Source organism: Lepidochelys olivacea (genome assembly GCF_965140295.1).
Source record: "Lepidochelys olivacea isolate rLepOli2 genome assembly, chromosome: 8".
Lineage (NCBI taxonomy): Eukaryota > Metazoa > Chordata > Testudines > Cheloniidae > Lepidochelys > Lepidochelys olivacea.
The window spans coordinates 26,763,437-26,779,274 of NC_140418.1; the positions used below are offsets into that span (position 1 = coordinate 26,763,437).

The 15,838-nt window shown below is 40.5% G+C and overlaps 1 long non-coding RNA gene across 1 annotated transcript in view; it reads left to right on the forward strand.

Moving 5' to 3' along the window:
* Positions 1 to 15,838, forward strand: part of LOC311525697 — a 372,687-nt gene that overhangs the window by 260,443 nt on the left and 96,406 nt on the right. The window contains exon 4 of the long non-coding RNA XR_014712841.1: positions 10,043 to 10,111. This is a non-coding gene — a long non-coding RNA (uncharacterized lncRNA). The remainder of the gene's footprint in view (positions 1 to 10,042; positions 10,112 to 15,838) is intronic.

Below are 15,838 nucleotides of genomic sequence, written 5' to 3' on the forward strand. Positions count from 1 at the left end.
TATTACTCGTACTTCTTTTTCACCTGACTCCCCTTTTCTAACAGATATGGACACTTACTACTTCTTCCTTTAACTTAAATTTCCATTGAGTCAACACCAACAATGATCTGATAGAGCACATTGCTGCCTGTTATACTAGATCAAGAACTTGCCTGTACTGAATTACTATTGATTTTACAATGGGATGCTGTTTATATAGAAACCCTTTAGTTTAATGGACACCAAGCAACATTCAGTGGCAGGAGCCTTCTGATAAACATATTGCTTTCTAAATCCCAGAAGCTCAAGTAGTTAGGTTGAACTGTTTATATTTTATTTGTAAATGTTGCATTATTTTAATGTTTCCTATCATATTATATAATGTAGGTATATACAATAAACATATAATATACACATGATCTTATGCATAACGTAATATGCTTCCTTTCCAAGACCTTTCTTTCTTTGGATCTTGATTGGAGTGTTAGTAACAATGAGAAATGGGACAGGTTTTAAGTGTATTTTCTCAGGGCTAACTTGTCATTCATGACATAACAATCTGAAATGGATGACAGTGTTCATACCAGCTGCTTGACATCTAAGCAGGTGCTGGAGCCCTAAAAAATGTCACCCCATCAGATGCAGCCTCCAAATGTGTGACTAGCATAAAAGCATCCGACCGCAGCTCTTACCTCAGGCCACGGCTAACACCCCAGGCCACATCATCTCCTCCCTTGAAACTACTGCTGAGCTGTCAGTTTAATAAATGAGTAGCCACTTTGTTTTGATCAACATTGTCAGGGTTTATTTCAAAAAGTGATTCTGATTCCTTCTCACAGCCTCGCCCAGCCAAAGTCAATTGGTACAATTTCAAGGTGAATTTATTCATTCTTTGTAAAAGTTCTATGCACGAATATATCAAGACAGTCGAATAAATTGAAATAAATAGACTTGGAGTTACATATTCTCCCAGTAATTGAAATAGTTTCCCCCCAATGTATTTGTAGTAATAATGCTACCTTTATGAATACTGGACTATCTACAGAGAGGAAAGCATGGAATTACCATTTTGATAACATATTTGGAAAATGCAATTGAGGCTAATGTGTTGAAAAGGGCAGCTGAAAGTTGTCCTTGCCTTGAACTTGCTCAGTGCTAAAGATAAAGCAAGAAAGCATTTAACTACTAAATAATGATACACAATTAGCTGGCTATTAGAATGTGCATAGCCCTACATAATTTGCTTTCTAAATACCATTCCAACCTTGACTCTGCTTTGAGGTAACAATGAATCAGAGTTAATTATTGGGGTACAGTATGTCACTGGTACTATGGATAATGTTGGGTGTCATGAGAGTGCACGTTATGAATGTGCTGTTTCATACGATTTCAACAAGTGGAGACTGTCAAACCCTTCAAGTGATGGAATAGGAAGCCCAGTATTTGCTTTTGCTTGAAATGCATAATAGTACCAATGGCATAGGTGCTGAAGCCTGCACCTTTATTTTGTCAGATCACTAAGGGGAGATGTGAAAACATTTTCTATTGCTCATTCAGAAAGGAATCTAAAGCTGAAAAACTGCAAAAATGAATGTCCTTGCTTTTCAGGAGGAAGGAGAGTGAGTGAGCATGTGTGGTTCAGTGTGGGAAATGGCTACAGTTTGCTATTGTGGGTGGCTTTTCAAAATTGGCAAGTACTTTACCTGTCATAAGTCAACTCTGAGTTGAATCTCAGTCTTTCATGTCCTCCTGGAGAATGAAGGACACATGAGCCTAGCTGGTTTTGGATTGTTAGAGAATTGAGATTTCAGAGTAACAATAAGGGAGTTGAGCAAACAGTTTGCATCTACCAGTCTAGGCTCTTGCTTGAGGCCTGGTATGGTAGAACGTTAACCTTTTAAAAGGTTTCAGAGAGCAGCCGTGTTAGTCTGTATTCGCAAAAGAAAAGGAGGACTTGTGGAACCTTAGAGACTAACCAATTTATTTGAGCATAAGCTTTCATGAGCTACAGCTCACTTCATCCTTTTAGAAGTTTTTCAACAGAGGGTTTTAGGTGTGTTGTGTTGTTGTTTTATACATGAGCAAACAAGAAGAACAGATGAGACTGGCCATTACGGGAGAAACAGGTAACAACATTTATTTCCTCCTCTTATTCTGCTTTAACACTATCAATCAGCCACTTGTCATTTCAATTGACATGCATTTGTGAACAGTACTCCTCGTACTACCATCCTGGATACCCATTTTCCTGAGGACTTTTCCCACTTCTTCCCTTCCAGTGGAGGATGGTGGAGAAAGGACCTGGGGTTAGCTAGGAAGGACAAGAAGGGGGACTTCCCTCATTGCTGCCCTGTTACTTACGTTTCTTGGTGATTCCTGCCACTCTTTCTTTTCTGGAGTGTGGAGAGGTTGACACAGGGCAAAGCGGTGGATTGTTGTCAGGAGCCTCTTCCATGGTTGCCTTAACCCTTAGATTTGTTTGTGGTTCCTGTTGCTTTTCCCTCTTGCTGGAGAATGCATGCGTGTGGGAGTCTCCCGGCTGACAAAGGGGACAAAGGATGGTGTACAGCTAGCCTGTCCCACGATGCCCTGCCTGTCTGTGTCTCTGGGTACCCCCTAGTGGGCGTAGATCTCCTAAATTGCCATGCTGCCTTCCAAGTTTCATGCTGACTCCTGCTTCTCTCCCTCTTTCTCAGGGAGAGTGGTCTTCATATCTAGGTTGTATCTTGTATTCTGCAGGCTGAAGGAGCTGCATGGTTGAAGTGCCACTCATGCACCAGTTAAGATAGTCAAGTCTTGTGTGGAATCACCTCGGGCCTTGAGTGGGGGAGGGGAGCTACTCTTTGGAGTAGCAATAAGCTTTGAATGGGGCATGGATTAGGGAGGGCAGAATAGAGTAGGACACTGTAAGAGAAAGAAAAGATTGGCATCCCAACTCAGCAAAGCTCTTAAACACACACCTACAAGTAAATATGTGCTTAGCTGAACCAGGAAGGAGGAGATGGCTTGGGTTTTGCTTCATTTTATGTTCTATTTTATGTTTTTATTTCTCCTTTTCCTGTCCACTAGATAAACAGAATAAAAATTAAATGCCAAAGAAAAATTAAGTGCAATATTAAGGCTGGGAATTTAAATACAACAGTCAAGGTTCTCCAGAGTATTCATGGAGTATATTTGCTTTCTGGCATAGTATAGTTTTCTGACTTGTCTATTTAAATTCTCAACTTTAACTTTTCATGACTATAACGAAATAGGAAGGTGTATATTATTTAACTAACAGACTACAATTTGTTTTTCTCTGGGATCCATTACATTTTATTTTTGGTATTTTTGGTAAATATTTTGATAAATTATACTTTTTTTTACACTGGAAAGCCATATTTTATATTTTTTTGTTTAAAAATAGGTCTTATCAGGGAATACATATCTCCATTTGCTTTTTAATGGAGAAATTTCTCATTTGGTACAATATAAAAGTTCCTAAAGAAATGATGTGGGCTATTGTTCACATCTTTCTGAATTCAGGAATTATTACCCAGAGCCACGTTATGAACTTATGCTCTGTAAACATTGTAGTTTGATTTACCTTTTTGATTTATGAGAAGACAGAAATACTAAAACCACAAAGTCTGGTATTTTTAAGCAATCCTTGTAAATGGTAAATAGACAGATAGTTCTTGGCCTGGTAACCCTGCATAAGTTTCACCCCAGAGCAAAATTTTGCAGACAACTTACATATCCCCTCGAAACCAAAAGTTTATAGTGGCAGCACCAATGTTACTTTAACGACTTTGGAGAAAACGGTGCTGCTGTGATAAGAGAAAAAATATATGTTTGACTTTGGGAGATTCATCTTTTTCCAAAATCATGATTAGTAGGTGGCAGGACAGTATAGCATTGAATTGTATGCAAAGATAACCAGGATTTGAAATATGAATCTTTTGCCAGTATAAATGATGAAGATGACATTTGTAATCTCTTCAGATTCATAATTTACTGAGTTTTAGGCAGACTGAGGTGATTGATTGTCTCTACGCTGGGTTTAGTGATTTGAAAAGCATTTTATTGCATTACGCAAATGTGAAATCTAAAAGTTTTAGGCTGTGCTTATCTGTAACTTGTACAACTCAGGGGAACTGATCTATTTCTGGAAAGTAAAGGGAGGGAAGAACAGTTGCTATAGTAAATTTACTGTAACTTATCACTTTGCACATCATCTCCTGTACAGTGAATTATATCCATGGGTGGCAGGTGAACCAGCCATTGGGAGAGACTAGCCCCCGGCTCCTCCCCTTCTGCCCAAGGCCCCACCCCACCCCATCTGCCCTGCTTCCCCACTGGAGCCCAGAGCACTCCCACTGTGGTCGCCAGCCCCCCCAAGTCCCCCGCCAACTCCAGGCCGCCCCAGCACCCTCGACTCCAGCCCCAGAGCATGGGGTGCCTAATCCCAGCTCTGGAGTGCAGAGCAGCAGCGCCCCTGACCCCAGTCCTGGAGCCTGGGGGGGTGCCCCCAAACCCAACCCTGGAGCATGGTAAATGGAGTAACAGGCGGGCCCCAGCACCAGCCTCCCCAAGTCCAGGCTGCAAGCCATCTGGCCCCAGCCCCAGCCCCAACCTGGGCCAGGAAAGAAGTGCGGGAACTCAGGCACTCCTGGGAGCAGAGCGTGGGTGGGGCAACGTCAGGCTGTTTGGGGAGGATCATGGCCCATGATACCTGCTGTCCATGGTTATAGTAAATTCCATTAATTAGTCTTCTTGTAAAGAAGAATGGCCATAACAAGCTTGTGTTAAACATATTCATTAGTACATGTAATCATGTGATAATGGTGCAATTAACTCGAGGCCCCAAAATATTTGCATATGTGCATTCACTGGTTTCAGAGTAACTTTAGAATTATAAATGAAGTAGTTCAATGTTAATTATGTCTAAATACTTGTATGAAAACAAGGACATAGACTAAGCCTTCTTTCCAAAGTAAATTATATTATATTTCTATCAGATCCCCATGTCTGAATTCTGCCCTCTCTTAAACTGTTATAAATCTGAAGTAAGTAAACCATTTGACTTCATTGGAGTTACTTCAGATTTACACTGGCATAACTGAGGGCCAGATTTGGTCCTTAATATCTATCTAGTTTTGAATGCAAAACGTAAGATATTGGTAATTTAAATTTCTCCAATTAAAGGCATATATACTAGTATTAGAATGAAATATCCTTAGCATAATATTGTCTGTGGGTAATGAGCAGGGGTGGTTGAATTTGTTCAGATAAAATTAGAGAGAACAGCTGCAAGCAGCCATCTATGTGAGATTAGGTGTCCTTCCATTGGCTTACACAAGTGACTATAACAATCTCCAATTTAGAGCTAAGGGAGTTACTCTTAATGATTAGGGGCTTCTGCTTTATGTAGTGAAGGTCCAAGCTTCAATTCCCTCTGACAGCCTTTTGTGATCTTGCTACAGAACGGGCTGGATTCTGATCTCATGTTCACCTGTTTAATACTGATGCTTAAGTGGAACTACTCTGGATTTAATCTGGTATATTTAGATCAAAATCAGACACTTTAATTTCTGGGGACTTCAGACAGCTGGAGTGAGCTTCTCTTCACAAGTGAAGTGTTGGTAACCCACTGGTTAAATATGTATGATCCTGTTCCCCGGTAAAGGTTGTTCCACAGAGGATTACTCTGGTACAGCTAATGGAGTTATTTCCATAACTCAAGTGGCAGGGGCTTCTGTCTTTGGTACTAAAGAATCCAGGTCTGAGGTGGGTTCATTGCTTTTGAAACTAAACTATCCTAGAGTTCCTGGGAGTTCAGATCTAGAACAGGTAGTAATTTTTCATTCAAAGCTTCTCCCCCCTCCAATGAAAAAATGTTTTTTGGTTAAAATGGAAATTTTGTCAGGAATGGTGATTTTTTATTTTATTTTTTTGTTTTGATTCACTCAGTCAAAAAATATTGGTCCTGATAAGCTGTGTTTGTTTTCTGTTGCTGAAAACAGGGGAAACATGGATTTGATTTTTTTAACAAAAACTTTAAAAAATTGTAAAAAAAAGTCACAAACACATTTCTTTTTTGTTTTAGTTGATATATTTCTTGGGGGGGGGGAATGAAAATCTTTTTCCGAGCTCTGCTTTTGGCCTGGCCTTATCTCCACTATATAGTGACAGTTCAAATTGCCTGAATTTTCAGGTTTTTGATTAAATGTTAATTTTGGATTTTGTCTCCCCCCAAATAAATAAATATATAAATGGAATTGAGGAAGAGCTTCACTGGAAATGTTTGGGGTTCTGTTTGCTTTTTTTGTTTTGTTTTTTAAACTTAAATCAACAATTGAAAGCTTTCAGCATTTTTTCAAATTTAAAAAAAAAAGGTAAACAATTTTGAAAAGTTCTGGTGAAGTGTTTTCAGGACCAGGCCTACTAATAAAAATTAGAAGACAGTTTCTAACCATCAGACGAGTGAAATTCTGGAGCAGCCTCCCAGTAGGGGCCAAATAACCTAACTAATTTTAAAATGAAGTTTGATAAATTTATGAGAAGGATTATGTGACAGAATTGCCTGCAGTAGCAAAGGACTGCACTCCATGACCCAGGCTGACCCTTCCAGTCCTGTGTTCTATGTAGGGTTGCCAGCCGTCTGGTGACTCTGATTGGCACTGCCAACTGGGCCGTTAAAAGTCCAGTCAGCAAAGCAGCAGGGGCCTGGGGCTAAGGTAAGCTCCCTGCCTGCCCTAGCTCTGTGCGGATCCCAGAAGTGGTCGCTAGGTCCCTGCGGCTTCTAGGCACATGGATGGCAAGGGAGGATCCACGCACTCTCCCCTGCCCCTAGTGCTGGCTCCGCAGCTCCAATTGGCTGGCAACCACAACCATTGGGAACTGCGGGGTTGGTGCCTGTGAGCGCGAGGGCAGTGCACACCGTGAAGAGCCACCCAGCTGCGCTTCTGCCTAGGGGCTGCAGAGACCTGACAGCTGCTTCCTGGGAACTGCAGAAAGCGCTGCTGGGATCCCCCAACCCATCCCGCACCCCAACCCCCTACCCCAGCCCAGAGTCCCCTCCCACACCCAAACTCGCTCCTGGAGCCCACACTCCTCCTGCACCCCACACCTTTCATTCCCGGCCCCATCCCAGAGCCTGCACCCACGGCCAGAGCCCGTATCCCAACCTCCTGCCCCTGCCTGGTGAAAGTGACTGAGGCTGTGGGAGAGCGAGCAATGGAGGGAGGGAGGATGGAGGTAGCAGGGGCAGGGCCTTGGAGAATGGATGGGGCAGGGGTGGGGACTCGGGGCAGTGACAGGCAGAGGAGTTTGGTTTTGTGCGATTAGAAAGTTTGCAGCCCTAGTTCTAGGAATTGATGTGACTCTGTGCAAAGTGTGAATGGAAGCCAGCTAAGCCCCTTATTTTAGATATAAAAGTGTTCAGTTGTCTTTTTTGTTTGTTTTATTTCTTCACCAATGCTTGGATCCTGTGATCATTGAAGTCAATGGAAAAATCTTCCTTTGACTTCAGTGCTGCAAGATTAAGCCCCTTTATTGATTGCTTACTAAACCAGCATTATTCAAATATCATCTGAGAGGCAGTTTCCCTGGTAATTCTGAGCACAACTAGACAAGAAGAATAATCTGGTGATTTAGGGCAGTAACCTGGGATCAGGGAACTTGGGTTCAATGCTCTGCTCAGCTGCAGACTTTCTTGTGACATTGTGCAAATCAGTTATGGCCAGTTTCTTAAAGGTGTTGAGGCTTAGGCACCTACCTCCCATTGAAATCAATAAGAGTGTGTGTGTGGTTAATTCCCACTAGGCATCTATCTGCATCTTTAGGTGACTAAATACCTTTAAAAATCAGACCCTTAGCCTCTCTGTGATTCAGAAACAACACATATTAAACGTTGTGGTGCACAGATACTAGAGTAATAGGGGCCTTGTAGGACCCTAAGGTGGATAGTAACCAGGAGGTAATGGAATTCTTGCAAAAAACCTTGATCTCATGACACTTGCATTCCTATTTCCACACAAACTAGCTTCTGACAAGCATTCAGTCTTTGAGATTTATCCATCGTTTGAAACTTTGTGAAGCAAGCTGTTCAACAGCAATTGAAACTTAGACAAAAAGTCCCACTTCAAGCTCTCTGTGAAATGCTGACAAACACACTGTTGTTTGCTTGTTAGGCTCAAGACAGAAAGTAAACATAAAAGCTCCTAATATTTGTATTTGATGATTGGGTTGTGTTATCTAGTATGACTCCAATCAAAGGGACAAAGATTTTGTCAGCTTAAATCAAGCAGAAATGGGCCTATGCCACAAAGTTCAGGTCTGATTTCCCCAAAGTTCAGGATGTGTTCAGCTCTAAGATATGGCTCCAGGCACATCTCTACAGAACAAAAGGGCAAAATTCTACATGCATGGATCTGCTGTTGATGTCAGTGGGAGTTCTCCGCAGGCTTGATCAACCAAATGGGCCACACTATCCCTGGTGTAACTCAATTAAGTCAGTACAGCAGTTGAGACATAAAATGCAAATCTGAGAGAATTTTACCCTAACATATGTCATGCACAGAGGTTGAGATTTTCAATAGCATTCAGTCTTAGACTAAGTCTCCTCTTATTGAAGCCTACAGTAAAATTCCCATTGATTTCAATGGGAGCAGAGGTAGGCCAATAATGTGCACTTTTGAGAAGTCCACCCTTACAGTATTTTCCCCCCTCCTTGGAAATGTACTAATTGTCTATGAGTGCCAGATTTTTAACTGTTAGATTCAGATTGTGTTCTGACAGTAGTTTCCATGCAAAGTATAATAGCCACCCTATCACCTTTGCTTTCATATTAACACATTAACACATTATACTGAGCTGTATTCTAAAGGTTCATTATCCCAAATGCCTTTTAAAAATAAGTGAATAATTTTAATATTTGGAAGATTTTTCCTTTCAATATATTAGCATTTCAAAGGGTTTTATTTATCAAATTGTAAACTTGAAATTGTTTTATTTTCTATGTGCACAGGTACTATTGTCTACAAAATATTTTAATGCATACCCCAATTCAGAGGAAATACTTCTGTACGGACCTGGAAATAGCTATTCTGCTTTAGAAATTAAAATATTTAAAAAGGAAGATATTACCTAAAATGAAATGGAACATACATTTTTCATTCATTCACATGCATATAAAACCAATTGAAGTGTAAGAATGATCAAATGAGAAGACAAGCAAATTCTGAGAGAGACAATGCAACTGGTTTACTTTGCAATAAAATTACATACATCTTTAAAATAACCATCACTAACAAAAAAACTTGAGCTGATGGAATATGTTTAGTACTAGTGGAAATAATTTAACATATCTACCCACGTGCTTGTAGTATAGTGACTGATAAATCTCTTACTAATGGAAGCTGGGTGCTGTCAACAGAAATTCTCAAATAAGCTCCCAGTAGAACACAGAGGCACAAGTTTCAGAGTAGCAGCCATGTTAGTCTATATCCACAAAAAGAAAAGGAGGACTTGTGGCACCTTAGAGACTAACACATTTATTTGAGCATAAAATTTCGTGAGCAACAGCTCACTTCATCGGATGCATTCAGTGGAAAATACAGTGGGGAGATTTATATACATAGAGAACATGAAACAATGGGTGTTACCATACACACTGTAATGAGAGTGATCAGGTAAGGTGAGCTATTAACAGCAGGAGAGCGGGGGAGGGAGGACCTTTTGTAGTGATAATCAAGGTGGACCATTTCCAGCAGTTGACAAGAACGTCTGAGGAACAGTGTGTGTGTGGTGGGGGAATAAACATGGGGAAATAGTTTTACTTTGTGTAATGACCCATCCACTCCCAGTCTCTATTCAAGCCTAAGTTAATTGTATCCAGTCTGCAAATTAATTCCAATTCAGCAGTCTCTTGTTGGAGTCTGTTTTTGAAGTTTTTTTGTTGAAGAATTGCCACTTTTAGGTCTGTAATTGAGTGACCAAAGAGATTGAAGTGTTCTCCGACTGGTTTTTGAATGTTATAATTCTTGACGTCTGATTTGTGTCCATTTATTCTTTTATGTAGACACTGTCCAGTTTGGCCAATGTACATGGCAGAGGGGCATTGCTGGCATATGATGGCATATATCATCAGGTAAGGTGAGCTATTACCAGCAGTAAACTTCAGACCTTAGCGATTTCCAACTTTACCCTCCAATACATCAAACATTGGAATGCTAAATCCCTGCATGGATTGCAAGGTGGGGAAAGAAAACATACACACACAGAGGACCGGATTGTGGCTTCCTGTTGAACAGGTGCACAAAATGAGGAGCCTTCCTCTACTTAGGCACCCTACTCATGGGTTAGGCAATATCACCCTACTCATGGGTTAGGCAATATCAAGGCCTCTGCATCCTTATCTAGTGCTCCCAAGCACACAAGCCACTCCAGAAAATTCCACTGAATGCATCAGACTAACACGACTGCTACTCTGAATCCAGAAAAAGTGGCCATGGCTTTGTCCTCTCCCACTAGTGTATTCATTAGAGGAGTGTATGCTGCAACCACAGAAGGAGCAAAGCGGAGGCCATCCTCCCCTTCCCCTCCACCCCCTGCCATGGCTCACAACTCCAAGTGTCAGAGTAACAGCCGTGTTAGTCTGTATTCGCAAAAAGAAAAGGAGTACTTGTGGCACCTTAGAGACTAACCAATTTATTTGAGCATAAGCTTTCGTGAGCTACAGCTCACTTCATCGGATGCATACTGTGGAAAATACATAAGATGTTTTTATACAAACAGGCCATGGAAAAATGGGTGTTTATCACTACAAAAGGTTTTCTCTCCCCCCACCCCACTCTCCTGCTGGTAATAGTTTATCTAAAGTGATCACTCTCCTTACAATGTGTATGATAATCAAGGTGGGCCATTTCCAGAACAAATATATATATAAATCTCCTCACTGTATTTTCCACTGAATACATCCGATGAAGTGAGCTGTAGCTCACGAAAGCTTATGTTCAAATAAATTGGTTAGCTTCTAAGGTGCCACAAGTACTTCTTTTCTTTTAACTCCAAGTGTATAAGTTATCTATAGTCAAGCTATTCTTTTTGAGTTAGCTAAGCTTAACTGAGAGCGGCCACACTGTCAAATATCACTTGAGCTGCTGTGTCCATACTGGCCCTGTATTCACTCTTGAATGGTGCTAAAACTTCTGGAGGCACATCTCATGCTTCACAGTGCTGTGTAAGCTGAGCCGCAATATGAATTTGTCCCATGAACTGTGGGAAAACTTGCCTGTCTTGTCTTGGTATGGAGGTCGAGTAACGCTAGTCTGCATTCACACTAGAGAGTGGTCATATTAGCAACTGATGAGTTGTGCTTGCTCCAGTTTTAACCTATGTCCCTCTTGAGCTGCCAACTCAAGTTAAAAGCACTACTGCACTCGAGTTAAGAGATTTGTGTGTGGATGGGACTTGAGTTAAGGGGTCACCCTTCGGCAAAACTGTAGCTGAAAGCCACACAACAGTCCCCACTGTGTTATGAGTTCACCCAGTGCCAGATGCAAGCCTCCTGAGAGCTATGCAGGATTTACTTTAGACACTCTGTTTCATTATTTCTTTTAATAAATTATCAGTGAGAGTAGAGAAACCTTATCTAGCCAAGAGTGAGGAGAAAGCCAAGGAGGGTGCCTATTAGTAATAAAAGAAATTCAACAAATTTTATATAATAGTCTGGGCAATCAGATAAATTAATTTTTAAAGCTATTTGAAAGGAAAAAAAATGAATAGATGCATCCATTCAACCATGACCATTATGAGTTTCATGTCCACAGGGGTGTCAGGCTTGACACATTATTAAAAAGATCAGATTAGAATTCAGAGAAATTTAGCTATTAAAAGTGAGAAAAAATAAATTCCCTAATGTAATTGCTTGTTACACTTTTGGTCTCCTGCCATGCTCTAGTAAACTGTATTTTAGGAAAGGCCATCATATAATAACTTCTGATATTGTAACAAGATTGTTTTCTTGCATTTATAATTAACTGTGTGAATTTATCTAAGTTGTACCTTGTTCTGAGTGATACGGCTCTTTTCAGAGTGTGTAGTATACCTTTGTCCTTTTTAACTTCTTCTGTAGTTGCATCATGAATAGATGCATAAGACTTGGAGGTGAGCAGAGAACAAGGTAATCGAAAGACTAAGAATGCATGAGAGAGGTTTTATGCTAACTTTGGTTTCATAACTGAGAAGCTATTATTAATTAATATCCTCTGTATTGGTGACCAAGTGCAACTTAATTAGGAGAATCAAAATTGTACCACATTGCTGTTCCACGCACTGTCATGCAAGAGACTGGCTTTTGTTGTTCATATCCTTATTTACTATTTTATTACTGTACCAGTCTGATAAGCAAGGGGACGCTGTACAGATAACTCAGTCAGGCTGAGTAATGAAGTGATACTTCATATCACATGTCCCTCTACCAGCTGCCCGTTATGGAGCAGCACTGATGATTTTGCAAGTATACCAGGCTTTGTGGCCAAGAAGATGGCAGCTGTTTAAAAAAAAATAGTGCCTCAATTATAAGAACGTAAAACAGTCGAACAAAGTAAAGTGAAAAAAGACGTATTAGGAGTGCTGACTATCTCACTGGTCTAGAGTGTGGGCCAGTCATAAGCCACAGTGTGACTGATTTTTAAATCACATATTTGAAGGGAGAGGACCTTTTGCTTGTTTTGATGCTTTACATTATGCAGTAGCTGTACATTCAAAGGAAATAATTATGCTGTAACAACATTTTAAAAAGTTAATAAAAATACCTCTTCTCCAAAGCTTGTCTGTGACTACAAAACACTACTTTTATCCCCAACTGAAAGCCAAATTTGATTATCTAATCTATGTTCAAGGATACCATGGGTGCGATTCACAAGGAGGATTTAGGTGCCTAACTGCCATTTTGGGCATCCAAGTCCAACATTTTGTTTGCCGTCTAACCCTTTAGGCACTTAAGTTCAGTAGGTGCCTAAGTTTCCACTGTTAAAGTGCCCAAGGGCCCTAAATTTCAGCAGCTGGGACTGTGGACAGCCACCTAATTCTTGACATTGCCCAGAAGCTTGGTGCCTAACTCATGCCTAAGCCACAGCAGGATTCACAAACCAGGTATTCCCTTGCTTATCTCGCCGTCAGGGCTGGATCCAGTAGACATGCTGTGAGTACATCTAAATGCACATAAAATGGTAGGAGGAGGTGCCATCCTCATAACCTTGAGTCCTGTGGTTAGAGAACTCATCCAGCATGTGAAAGACCCTGGATCAAATCCTCCCTTTGCTTGATGTGGAGCAAGGATTTGAACTTGGTTTTCCCACTCCCTAGGAGGCTGCACTAGGCTAGAGTATTCTTGGGCAGGTCTGTCTTAGTGTCTCTTGGTGCAGCGGTTCCATTTGGAAGAAATAATTAAATAGTCATTGGGCCAGATAGAGCATCAGAATTACTCTCTAGCCCAATGGTTGGGGCACTTATTTGGGATGTAAGAGACCCAGGGTCTTTTTTCTTGAAAAAAGACTGATCTGGCATCAGTGCTTACCTACAGGAAAGGGTTCATGGCTGTGAATCCTGAGTAGAGATACATCCCTAACTCTATTTGAGGGGTAGGGCATAAAAATGTCTGTTCTGAACTCTGTTTGCCAAGAACTGTCTATATGATTCCTAACACTTCTAATTAGAGCTAGAAGAAACTTTTTTGTCAAAACAGTTTTCTTTCAGAAAATGCTGTTTCAACTAAACCATTGTTTCTTTTGCAAATCGTATAAATTTTCATGGAATTTTATTTAGAAAAAATGGAAAAAAACATTCTGAAAATGTCAAATGTTTCATTTTGACATTTTTGGAATTAAAATATTTTACTTTCATTTTGACGTGACTTTTGGTTTGAAAATATACTATATTTTATGTAAACATTTTAAAGGGTCAAAATCAGAATTTCAAATTTATCAAAAGAAAATGTTTTAGTTGACCCACAATTAATTTATTTCCAGAATGTTGTTTAATGAAAAATGTTGAAATAAAGTTTTCATCTTGATTTGGGATTTATTTTATGTTATTTTAATCTCAAAATTCTTTGTGGGTTGGAACACCATCCGTTTTCTGACCAGCTGTACTTCCAACTCATCCAACTCTCCCTCTGACCATTTCCTTCTCTTCTGTGGCCAACCTCTGATACCCTCTGCTAATAACCAAAAGGAAAAGGAACATGCAGGCCTGTCCATTCTGTTCTCCTAAGAGGCTTGAAGGAGGGTAAATGGCACCCAGCCCCTAAATTCTACACCAAGCCCTTTTGATTTCTATTGCATGTCAAAACTACATCCTGGAGAAAATATATAAATTAGGGAGCGACCTGAAATTCATGTCAAACAGCGAGAGACTCTTATGAAATATTAAAGTGAACAGTCAATGCTGTGATATATAATTCATTTAAAAATAAACCTTTCATTTTCTGAATGTTTTTCCATTGTATCCCACGCTGCTGAAGAATTTTAAGTTTGCTGCACAGTTCAGAATTATTGTGCCCCAGAATTTAGCTTTAGAGTCCCATCAGGTATTTGGGGGGCATGCTCTAGGCTCAGGGCCGGCTCTAGGATATTTGCAGTCCCAAGCAAAAGAAATTTTGGCTGCCCCCGCTTTTTTTGTGTGCCCCCCTGGCTCCACCCCAACTCCGTGGGGGGCATTGAGGGAGCTCCTGGCTGGCTGCGGGAACCAAGCCTGGGGAGGACAGCAGGAAGATAGTTTCTCCAGGGCAGAAGCACACACTTGTGAGAGGTGGGTGCTGACCCTGTTACAGGGCCAAAGTCAATGGGACTACTAATGTGGGTTCAATTGCTCAGGTGAAAGTGTTGGCAGGATTGGGACATATGCCAAATAAAAAGTCACATTTCTTTTTTTCTGAAGGAAACAAATGACTACCAGTTTTATCACTGACTTCTGCATATAGTTTGTCCTCTTTGTTTATGGCATAATTACTGTACATGGATTAATAATTACAATTCCTGAACCCAATAATTTATGCATTAATATTTTGCCCCTTGTCATGTCTTTAATTTTTGCAATTAATTGTTTTAATAACAGAAAGGTTAATTCCACTATTCATCAGAATTGCTTTATTGTGGAACAGTAGACAAATAAGAACCTTTAAATCTAAAGGGCATGCTGACTACTCAGGGTTGTCATTCCAACTAAAAGGGAAACTTGCTGAGATGGCCTCATATATTCATTCAGTTCCCCAAGTCTTGGGGTTCACAACAGATCCTGTTCAGACAAACAGAGTTGTAAGAAGCCATCAGTTACTAAAAATAATCCTTGATATTACAGAGTCTCTTGTTTTCTTCTGAGTGCACTGTATGGAAAGAGATGTGTTCCTATTTGTCTTACTTTACATACATGCTTAAAATGTACTCTCAGAATCTCCTAGGCCTGCAGTGCAGAAGGTATGTGTTATGGACATTCTAGTGATTTCCTTTTACTGCAGAGTTAAATTGTGAGGATGAAGAAGGCTCTTCAGCTACCTGCTACTCATCCAGTAGGGACTGTGATAAAATGAAAACCACAACTAACATAAACACAGGGCTTTATATATCAAAAGTGCCAGGACCAGCTCTAGGCACCAGCAAAGCAAGCACGTGCTTGGGGCAGCACAAGTCCAGGGGCGGCATTCCGGCCACCCTTTTTTGGGGAGGAAGGGGGCAGTTGTGCTCTCTTGGGGGTGGCAAGAAACCTAGAGCTGGCCCTGCAAAGTGCTTTACAACCTTTAACATTAATCACCAATTAAACATTAAGACAGAGATTGTTAAAGGATTTGTTAAAGCAAGGATTTGGATGCAGTAAA